Below are 9,051 nucleotides of genomic sequence, written 5' to 3'. Positions count from 1 at the left end.
CATAAGAAAACACAAAGTTTAAAAGGCTTTTACAACTATTCTAGGAACTTGCCTTCTCTAATGTTTTCCAAAATTTTAGGTTCCTGCATCTTGTCACTCAAGTGACAACGCATGCTGGAGAGGATATGGAGAAAGGAGAACCCTCCTCCACTGCTGGTGGGAATGGCAACTTGAACAACCACTTTGGAAATCAGTCTGGTGCTTTCTCAAACAATTAAGAATAGCGTTTCCTCAAGATCCAGATATATCACTCCTAGGCATATATCCAAAAGATGCTCAGGTACACAACCTGGACATTTGCCCAACAATGTTCATAGCAGCTTTATTCGTAATCAACAGAATCAGGAAACAACCCAGAAGCCCCACAATGGAGGAATGGATACAGAAATTGTGGTACATTTACACAATGGAATACTACTCAGCAATTAAAAACAAGGAAATTATGAAATTTCAGGCAAATGGTGGGAACTAGAAAAGATAATGCTGAGTGAGGTATCCCAGAAGCAAAAAGACACACATGGTATATAGTCTCTTATAAGTGGATATTAGACATATAATATAGGATAAACATACTAAAATCTGTACACCTAAAGAAGCTAAGCAAGAAGAAGGATCCTGGGTAAGATGACCAATCCTCAGAAAGACAAACAGATGGACATTGGAAGAAGAAGAAAACAGGAAACAGGACAGGAGCCTACTACAGAAGGCCTCTGAAAGATTTTACCCAGCAGTATATCAAAGTAGATGCTGAGACTCATAACCAAACTTTGGGCAGAGTGTAAGGAATTCTAGGAAATAGCAGGGAGATATAAGACCTAAGAGGACAGGAGCTCCGCAAGGAGAAAAACAGAACCAAAACATCTGGGTACAGGGGTCTTTTCTGAGAGTGATACTCCAAGCAAGGACCATTTATAGATATAACCTAGAACCCTTGCTCAGATGTAGCCCATGGCAGCTCAGTATCCAAGTGGGTACCCTAGTAAGGGGAACAGGGTCTGTCTCCGACATGAACTCTGTGATCACCTCCCCTCAGGGGGGAACACTCTTGCCAGGCCACAGAGGAGGACAATAAAGCCAGTCCTGATGAGACCTGATAAGCTAGGGTCAGATGGAAGGGGAGGAGGACCTCCTCTATCAGTTGACTTGGAGAGGGGTATGGGAGAAGATGAGAGAGGAATGGTGGAATTGGGAGGGAATGAGGAAGGGGGCTATATCTGGGATAAAGAAATGAATAACCTCTAATTAATACAAAAATTAAATTAAAAAAATCTTTCTGTGACACCCAAGTTTTCGTAGTGTTTCCTCTTCCCTTTTGTCTGAAATGTTTTATAACTTGTATGAATTATGTATACATAAACATTTCACGTAGATACCTTATTTAACAAACAGTAAATTTCTTCTAGACACAAAAGTAACAGCAAATTTTAATGCTTTCATCCATCTACACATCTTATTAGTATCTGATATTCAGTTACATAGTTTTCTCAACCAAATTATGATTAAGGTGATTCTACAAGAAATTCACATTTTACCTAATATTTACTGACCTCCACCTATCATGTTATTTTTGTTTGTGTGTTCATTTGTCTGTTTGTTTGTTTCTTACCTACTGCTCAACATTACCATGATTTCATCACCTGTGTCCTCTTTGTAAATAAGCTAGAACAGAGCACAATTGTATGTGCCATGCTACAGCAAGTGTGTCTGCCATCACTGAATGCCTTTTGGAAAGATACAGGATTAAGCAAAAAACTTAAAAAGATTTAAGTGGAGAAGTCAATAAACTAAAGGAGTTTTCAAGTATCACTGAATGAAAGTTAAAGGAAGTCCAAGAGGAAACTGAACAGTTCATGGTTGGCATGATAAATATTTTTGCTTTATAAATATATAGGCCTATTAACAATTCTACAAAATTGCCAGAGACATTGTGGCTTGTCTTCCAGGGTTTGTTTTTTTTTAAGCCTATGATGCAATGGATTTTTTCAAATCAGATTTCATTGTTATCCATTTTGTCTCACACCAAATGTTACTGAAGACATGGCCATGGCTATTCCATAACATTTCCATTGTTAAACTTCAATATTTCCCTCATTTCAATAAATTTAACCATTTGAAATTTTATTTTACACCAAGCAATAAACATTTTCCTGAGGCTATCATTACGTTCTCAAGTTTCTCTTCTGTAAAAATACAGAAATTACTCACTAATGGTACACTTATTATTAGAAAGAGAAATCAGGTTTTAAAAAAAGCCTGTTATTCTGCCACATTAGCCCTAGATGTCAGCTGATACTTGCTGTAACAGAGAGAGAAACTCACCAAGATGAGAAGGAGCATAGGGGTTCAGCCTTTTTGGAAAAAAGACTGATCCTGACTAGCTCAATCCAGTCACTTTTATTCAATCATTACACAAAATTAATTGAGGCTGGGAAGGGTTCCAACTACCAAAGTATCTTGCCCTTGCTGCCCGAGAGGGCAGACAATGCACACAAATCTCAGTCCCTTTTGACCGCGGCTAGCCATAATCAAAACTAAGAGCTCCAATTTTCCTGGAATGTCTTAAGACCAAGGTTTGTACAGCTGCAATCTCTCACATAGTACCACGCGCAGACTTTCCAGGGAGACACCATTTCTTCAAGGTTCAAACAGTCTCAAAACACCTTCAAAACAACCTTTAACGATAAACCCAAATATAGTACAGGCTTTGCTGAAATTTTTCCTTCAAAGGCAGGCACAAAGACTTCACTTTATATATCTCTAGAGAAGCCACTGCTTATTTCTAGAATATGCTTCCTGATACTAATGTGACTGTTGTCTATTTGGATTTCAGCTGATTTATTTGTTTCTTTTTCAAAAATAATTTGATTATTATATGAATAGTGAATATATGTCTCTCATTTGTTTTTATTTGAATCTTATGTGTTTTACAAAAGTTAAAACAACTTGTTTTAAAAGATGATTTATTTATACTATTTTATGTGTAAGTGGCTTGTTATGTTATTAAAATGCCCTACATGTTTGTGGAGGTCAAAAGAGGGCAATGGATCACCTGGAAATTGATTTATAGATGGTCAGGATCCATCCTTCTGGTGTTGGTCTTGAACTAAGTGCCCTGCTAGAACAACAGGGCTGAGCAATCACTTAAGTCTGTAAAGATTGATTATTTTTGATTATTTGTATGTGTGGCTCTGGGTACATGAGTACTGGTGCTCACTGGGGCCAGTGACGTCTGACCCTTCTAGATCTGGAGTTGTAAGTAGTAGAGAACCACCTGATGTGGCTGCTGGGAATGGAATTCTAGTCCCTGAAAGAGATACAAGCCCTCTATAGCACTGAACCATCTCTCTGGGCCCACAACAACCTAAAATCATACTTGTTCAAATGTTTTCCTTTAGAATGTAAGTTTGGTAAGATCAAATATTGTGAGTCATTGTTAATTTTGGATTTCACATAGTACTCTTATTCTTCAGCAACATGAGATATATACATTTTCAGATAAAAAGTCAATAAATGAATTACTCAAAAATTCTAGAGGGTGCTTGCTATCATCACCTTTCCCTCCAGAAATATTTTAACTCAATAAATATATTGGGGACAAAAATATTTTACCTTTCTTTTAGGGATGCATAAAAAACATGCAGAGCTTTTAAAAATTCATTATCGACTATTTCATATATCAAATTCAGAAGGTGTATACGTACTATAACAATGTTTTTGGAAACAGCCGTGAAAAAAAAAAAAAAAAACTCTGCATATTAGATCTGACTGAAATGCTTCTGTGTTTAACAGACACAAACTGATGAAAAAGAGACTCTATGTCAGTAGAGATAAGATGCAGTCATTTTGGAAAAGATACTTTCCTTTTCACAAAAAGGGTTAGAGGTAAGAGAAATGACATGAGGCATAAGTCACTTTAAGGGAAGGAGGCAGCTATAAAGGATTACCACCTGTCAGTTTCAGTACAAACAGAAATTTTAGAAAATCGGGTTTTATTCTTTGAAAGTGCCATCACTCAAATAGCCTGTTGCTTTGTGCCTCTGAGGAACAACTCTGAATGCCCTTGATTAGTTGTGTAAAGCACATTTTAGGATAGCTATCTGCAAACAGGTTCAATCCAAAGGCATTAGCAATCTGGTTTATGATCTCCTGAAGAATTTGAGAAGGAAGCTGAGAATCCAAAAAGTGCAGCAAAAATTTACTTTGTATTACAAAATATTGTTTTATGGGATGCAAGTTTGACTGAGGTTTCGGAGGTACAGAATTTGAAAATAGAATTAACATTTGAATATGCTTAATGACACAGCTGTCAAACTGAGCGCAATTAAATGGAGACAATTTCTATCAATGGAAATGACTGAAAAATAAACTCTATCAACTCACTGATGTAATAAAGAAGCGTTGAGTATCAGCATTCTAATCAAAACAAATTAACTGCTTCCCAGACATATGACAAACATAGTTTTAAATACATTTTTTTTTAAACTGTGAGATGTCTTTCCACGTTTAGCAACAGCATGCATTCTATATTAGTCATTATAATATTTGCTTACAAACTCTTAGGTATCTGGCAATCAAACATTTTTCAAAAATAATTTACTTAAAGATTGAGCTGCCATGGGCTACATCTGTGCAGGGGGTCTAGGTTATGTCCATGCATAGTCCTTGGTTGGAGTATCAGTCTCAAAAAAGACCACTGTGCCTAGTTTTTTTGAGGGGAACAGGGGCTCTCTCTGACATTAATTCAGTGGTTAGCTCTTTGATCAACTCCTTCTCCCCCCAACCCTCGTGAGGGAGAGGCAGCCACAGGGGAGGACAGTGCAGCCAGTCCTGATGAGACCTGATAAGCTAAGGTCAGATGGAAGGGGAGGAGGACCTCACCTATCAGTGGACTGGGGGAGGGGCATGAGAGGAGAAGTGGGAGGGAAGGTGGGATTAGGAGGAGATGAGGGATGGGGTTACAACTGTAATGCAAAGTGAATAAATTGTAATATATTAAAAATTTTTATAGTAAAAAACTAATAATTTACTTAAGTAAGAAAATTAGAAACAAAAAGCAATGCTACTCAAAGGAACTCTTGCTGGAATTTAAGACACCAACTACATTCTTGTTAAAAGGCAAGAAAAAAATCATTTTAATGTGCTAACATTTCCTAATATTCAATACTAATTTTAATTGACTCAAACCCTACTAAGTCCTCTGTCGATCATCATTACCTTATAAAAAATTCCACGTTACTACATGAAAAAAAAATTCCTTTCATAGTCACCTTTCTGTTGATTTTAAGGACAGATGATTTGACAAGATGCCTTCAGAAACTGTAATAGTGCAAAAAATATGTATACTTTTAAAATGCAAACAAAATGAGTAATATTTGAATGTCTAGAACATAAATTATTATACAAATTAGGGTAAGCATTTTTGGACTGGTTTAAATTTAAGAAAAGTCCTGGCAAGCGTGTTGAGATGCACGCACTGCACTTTAAAATACATGACTTTGTCAGGAGTCCAAGATGGTTGCGACCAGCACTCACCCTATCTGAGGGGTACAAAATCCGAAACTCTGAAATTTGTGAGTGGTGGACAGTTGAAGCCAAAACATCGACATTGAGGCTCCCTTGGCTACAGGTGACAACCCTTGAGCTGGGAGAGTTTGGATCCAGGTCACCCATGTTCGTCTGAGGGGACTGAGAGTGGTGAATATTCAACCCCTTTGCACATACCTTGCCCTAAGCACAGGCCTCCCTGCTCAGCAGAGGTGTCAGCGGTTGCCTTGGAGTACAGGCCTTGGAGCTCAGCGACTGAGATGGCAGAGGTGCAGCAATGAGGGCCATCCAGGTCTGCATCTGCGGTTGGGCAGCTGCTAGCCCAAGCAGGAGCCTCCATGCTCAGCGACTAAGGAGACAGAGGCTGCCACCACCAAAAGCGAACAAGGAAGCTCCTGCCCCTCCCAAAGCCAAGGCCAAAGGGAAGACCTTGAAAGCGAAGAAGGCAGTGGTGAAAGGATTCCACAGCCACAAGAGAAGAAGATCCTCACATCACCCACCTTCCAGCGGCCCAGGACCCTTCGACTCCGGAAGCAGCCCTTGAAAGAATGCACCCAGGAGAAACAAGCTTGACCACTATGCCATCATCAAATTTCCCCTGACCACTGAGTCAGCCCTTAAGAAAATAGAGGACAACACACTTGTGTTCATTGTGGATGTCAAGGCTAACAAGCACCAGATCAAACAGGCCATGAGGAAACTCTATGACATTGATGTGGCCAAAGCTAATACCCTGATAGGGCCTGATGGAGAGGGAAGGCATCTGTTCAGTTGGCTCCTGATAATGATGCTCTGGACATTGCCAACAAGATTGGGATCATCTAAACTGAGTCCAGCTGGTTAACTCTAAATAGATATACTTTTCCCAAGATATATATATATATATATTTTTTTTTTTTTTTAAAAAAGGCAGAGGCAGCTGCCACAAGTACAGGTCTCCCTGTCTGATGACCAAAGAGTGGACACCACTGAGCTGACCGATCATCTACACTCTGACTTGCCCCTGCGAGCCCAAATCTAAGAATAGTGTGCTTTCTGATTGGGCCTGGAAGCCAGTGAGTGCATCTTCAAGTGAGTGCCTGCAGAGCTCCAGATCCAGGGTCCCTCTGCTCAAGGACCCAGAAAATGAATTCGTCCCACCCACACCCCAATTGTGGGCAACATGGGTATCCTTGGGAAAGTTTTCTCAGCATTGAAGTCCCTGTACTTTGAGGTATACCAGTGGAATCCAGGCAAACAATTTCTGGAGCCCAGACAGATCTGAATACCAGGAGGACAGTACAATAGGCCTATAGGCAACATAGGTATACAAGGCACTTGTATATGCTCATTGTGCCAGCAAAAGTGAAAATGGCCACCCTGACAAAAGCAATCTACACATTCAATGCAATTCCCATCAAAATGCCAACAAAATTATTTAGAGAACTTAAAAAAAATTCTCAATTTCATATTGGATAAAAAAACAGAATTGCTAAAACAACAACAGATTGTCTAGAGGTATCTCCATCTCTGATATCAAGCTCACCTATAGAGCAATAGTAATAAAAACTTCATGGTACTGGCATAGAAACCGACTGGTGGATCAATGGAATCAAATAGAATACCCAGAAATAGACTGAGGTACCTAAGGATAGTTGTTTTTTTTACAAAGAAGCCAAAATCATACAATGGAAAAAAGACAGCATCTTCAACAAATGGTGCTGGTCCAACTGGATGTCTACATGCAGAAAAATGAAAATAGATCCATACTTATCAGACTGCACAAACTAAAGTCCAAGTAGATCAAAGACCTGAACATAAAACCAGATACACTAAATCGATTAGAAGAAAAAATGGGGAAGAGCCTAGAACTCATTGGCACAGGAGACAGCTCCTGAATAGAACACCAACAGCACAGGCTCTAAGTGCAACAATCAATAAATGGGACCTCATGAAACTGAAAAGCTTCCGTAAAGCAAAGGACACTGTCATCAGAACAAAATGACAACCTACTGATTGAGAAAGAATCTTCACCAACCCTATATGTGACAGAAGGCTAATATCCAGAATATATAAAGAACTCATTAAGTTATAAAGCAACAAATAAAGTAATCCATTTTAAAAATGGAGTACAGAGCTAAACAAAGAATTCTCAATAGAAGAATACTGAATGGCAGAGAAACCTTTAAAGAAATGCTCAATGTCCTTATTCATCAGGGAAATGCAAATCAAAATGACCCTGAGATTTCAAGTTACACCCATCAGAATGCTAAGAGCAAAAGCTCAAGTAACAACACATACTGGAGAGGATGGGGAGAAGGGGGAACCCTCCTCCGTTGCTGGTGGGAATGTAAACTTGTACAACCACTTTGGAAATCAGTCTTGTGCTTTCTCAGACAATTAGAAATAGTTGTACCTCAAGATCCAGTTATACCACTCCTAGGCATATATCCAAAAATGCTCAAGTATACAAAAAGACATTTGCTCTATAATTTTGTAGCAACTTTATTCCTAATAGCCAGAATCTGAAACAATCCTGATGTCCTTCACTGGAGGAATGGATGCAGAAATTGCGGTACATTTACACAATGGAAAGTATACTACTCAGCAATTAGAAACAAGAGAATTATGAAATTTGCAGGCAAATAGTGGGAACTAGAAAACCTCATCCTAAGTAAGGTATCCCAAAAAGACACACATGGTATATACTCACTTATGAGTAGATATTACACATATTATATGGGATAAAGAATCTAAAATCTGTACACCCAAAGAAGCTAAGCAAGAAGGAGGACCCTTGGTAAGATGACCAATCCTCATTCAGAAAGGCAAATGAGATGGACTTCGGGAAAGGGAGAAAACAGGGAACAGAACAGGAGCCTACCACAGAGGGCCTCTGAAAGACTCTACCCAGCAAGGTATCAAAGCAGATACTGAGACTAAGAGCCAAACTTAGGTCAGAGTGCAGGGAATCTTATGAAAGAAGGGAGTGATAGACCTGGAGGGTACAAGATCTCCACAAGCAGAGCAACAAAACCCAAAAATCTGGGCATAAGGGTCTTTTCTCGGACTGATACTCCAACCAAGGAGTATGCACAGAGATAACGTAGAACCCATGCACAGTATAGCCTATGGCAGCTCAGTATCCACGTGGTTTTCCTAGTAAAGGGAACAGAGGCTGTCTCTGATATGAACTCAGTTGCTGGCTCTTTGATCATCTCTCCCTGAGTGGGGAGCAACCTTACCAGTCCACAGAGGAAGACAATGCAGCCCGTCCTGATGAGATCAGATAGGCTAGGGTCAGAGGGAAGGGCATGAGGATCTCCACTATCAGTGGACTTGGGAAGGGGCATGGAAGAGGAAGAGGAAGGGTGGGATTGGGAGGTGATGAGGGAGGGAGCTACAACTGGGATACAAGGTATATAAACTGTAATTAATAAAAAATCAGTACATTAAAAAATACAGTGATTTTGCTATGCCAGAAGAGAGAGAGAGAGAGAGAGAGAGAGAGAGAGAGAGAGAGAGAGA

The 9,051-nt window shown here is 39.5% G+C and overlaps 1 pseudogene; it reads left to right on the top strand.

The window, feature by feature from the left end:
• Positions 1 to 5,821: 5,821 nt before the first annotated feature.
• Positions 5,822 to 6,369, top strand: LOC129678923 (60S ribosomal protein L23a-like; annotated as a pseudogene).
• The last annotated feature ends 2,682 nt before the right edge of the window (positions 6,370 to 9,051 follow it).

Source organism: Psammomys obesus, unplaced genomic scaffold (assembly GCF_907164565.1).
Source record: "Psammomys obesus unplaced genomic scaffold, mPsaObe1.curated_primary_1811, whole genome shotgun sequence".
In the NCBI taxonomy this organism is placed as follows: domain Eukaryota; kingdom Metazoa; phylum Chordata; class Mammalia; order Rodentia; family Muridae; genus Psammomys; species Psammomys obesus.
This window is presented reverse-complemented; position numbering and strand designations above follow the sequence as displayed.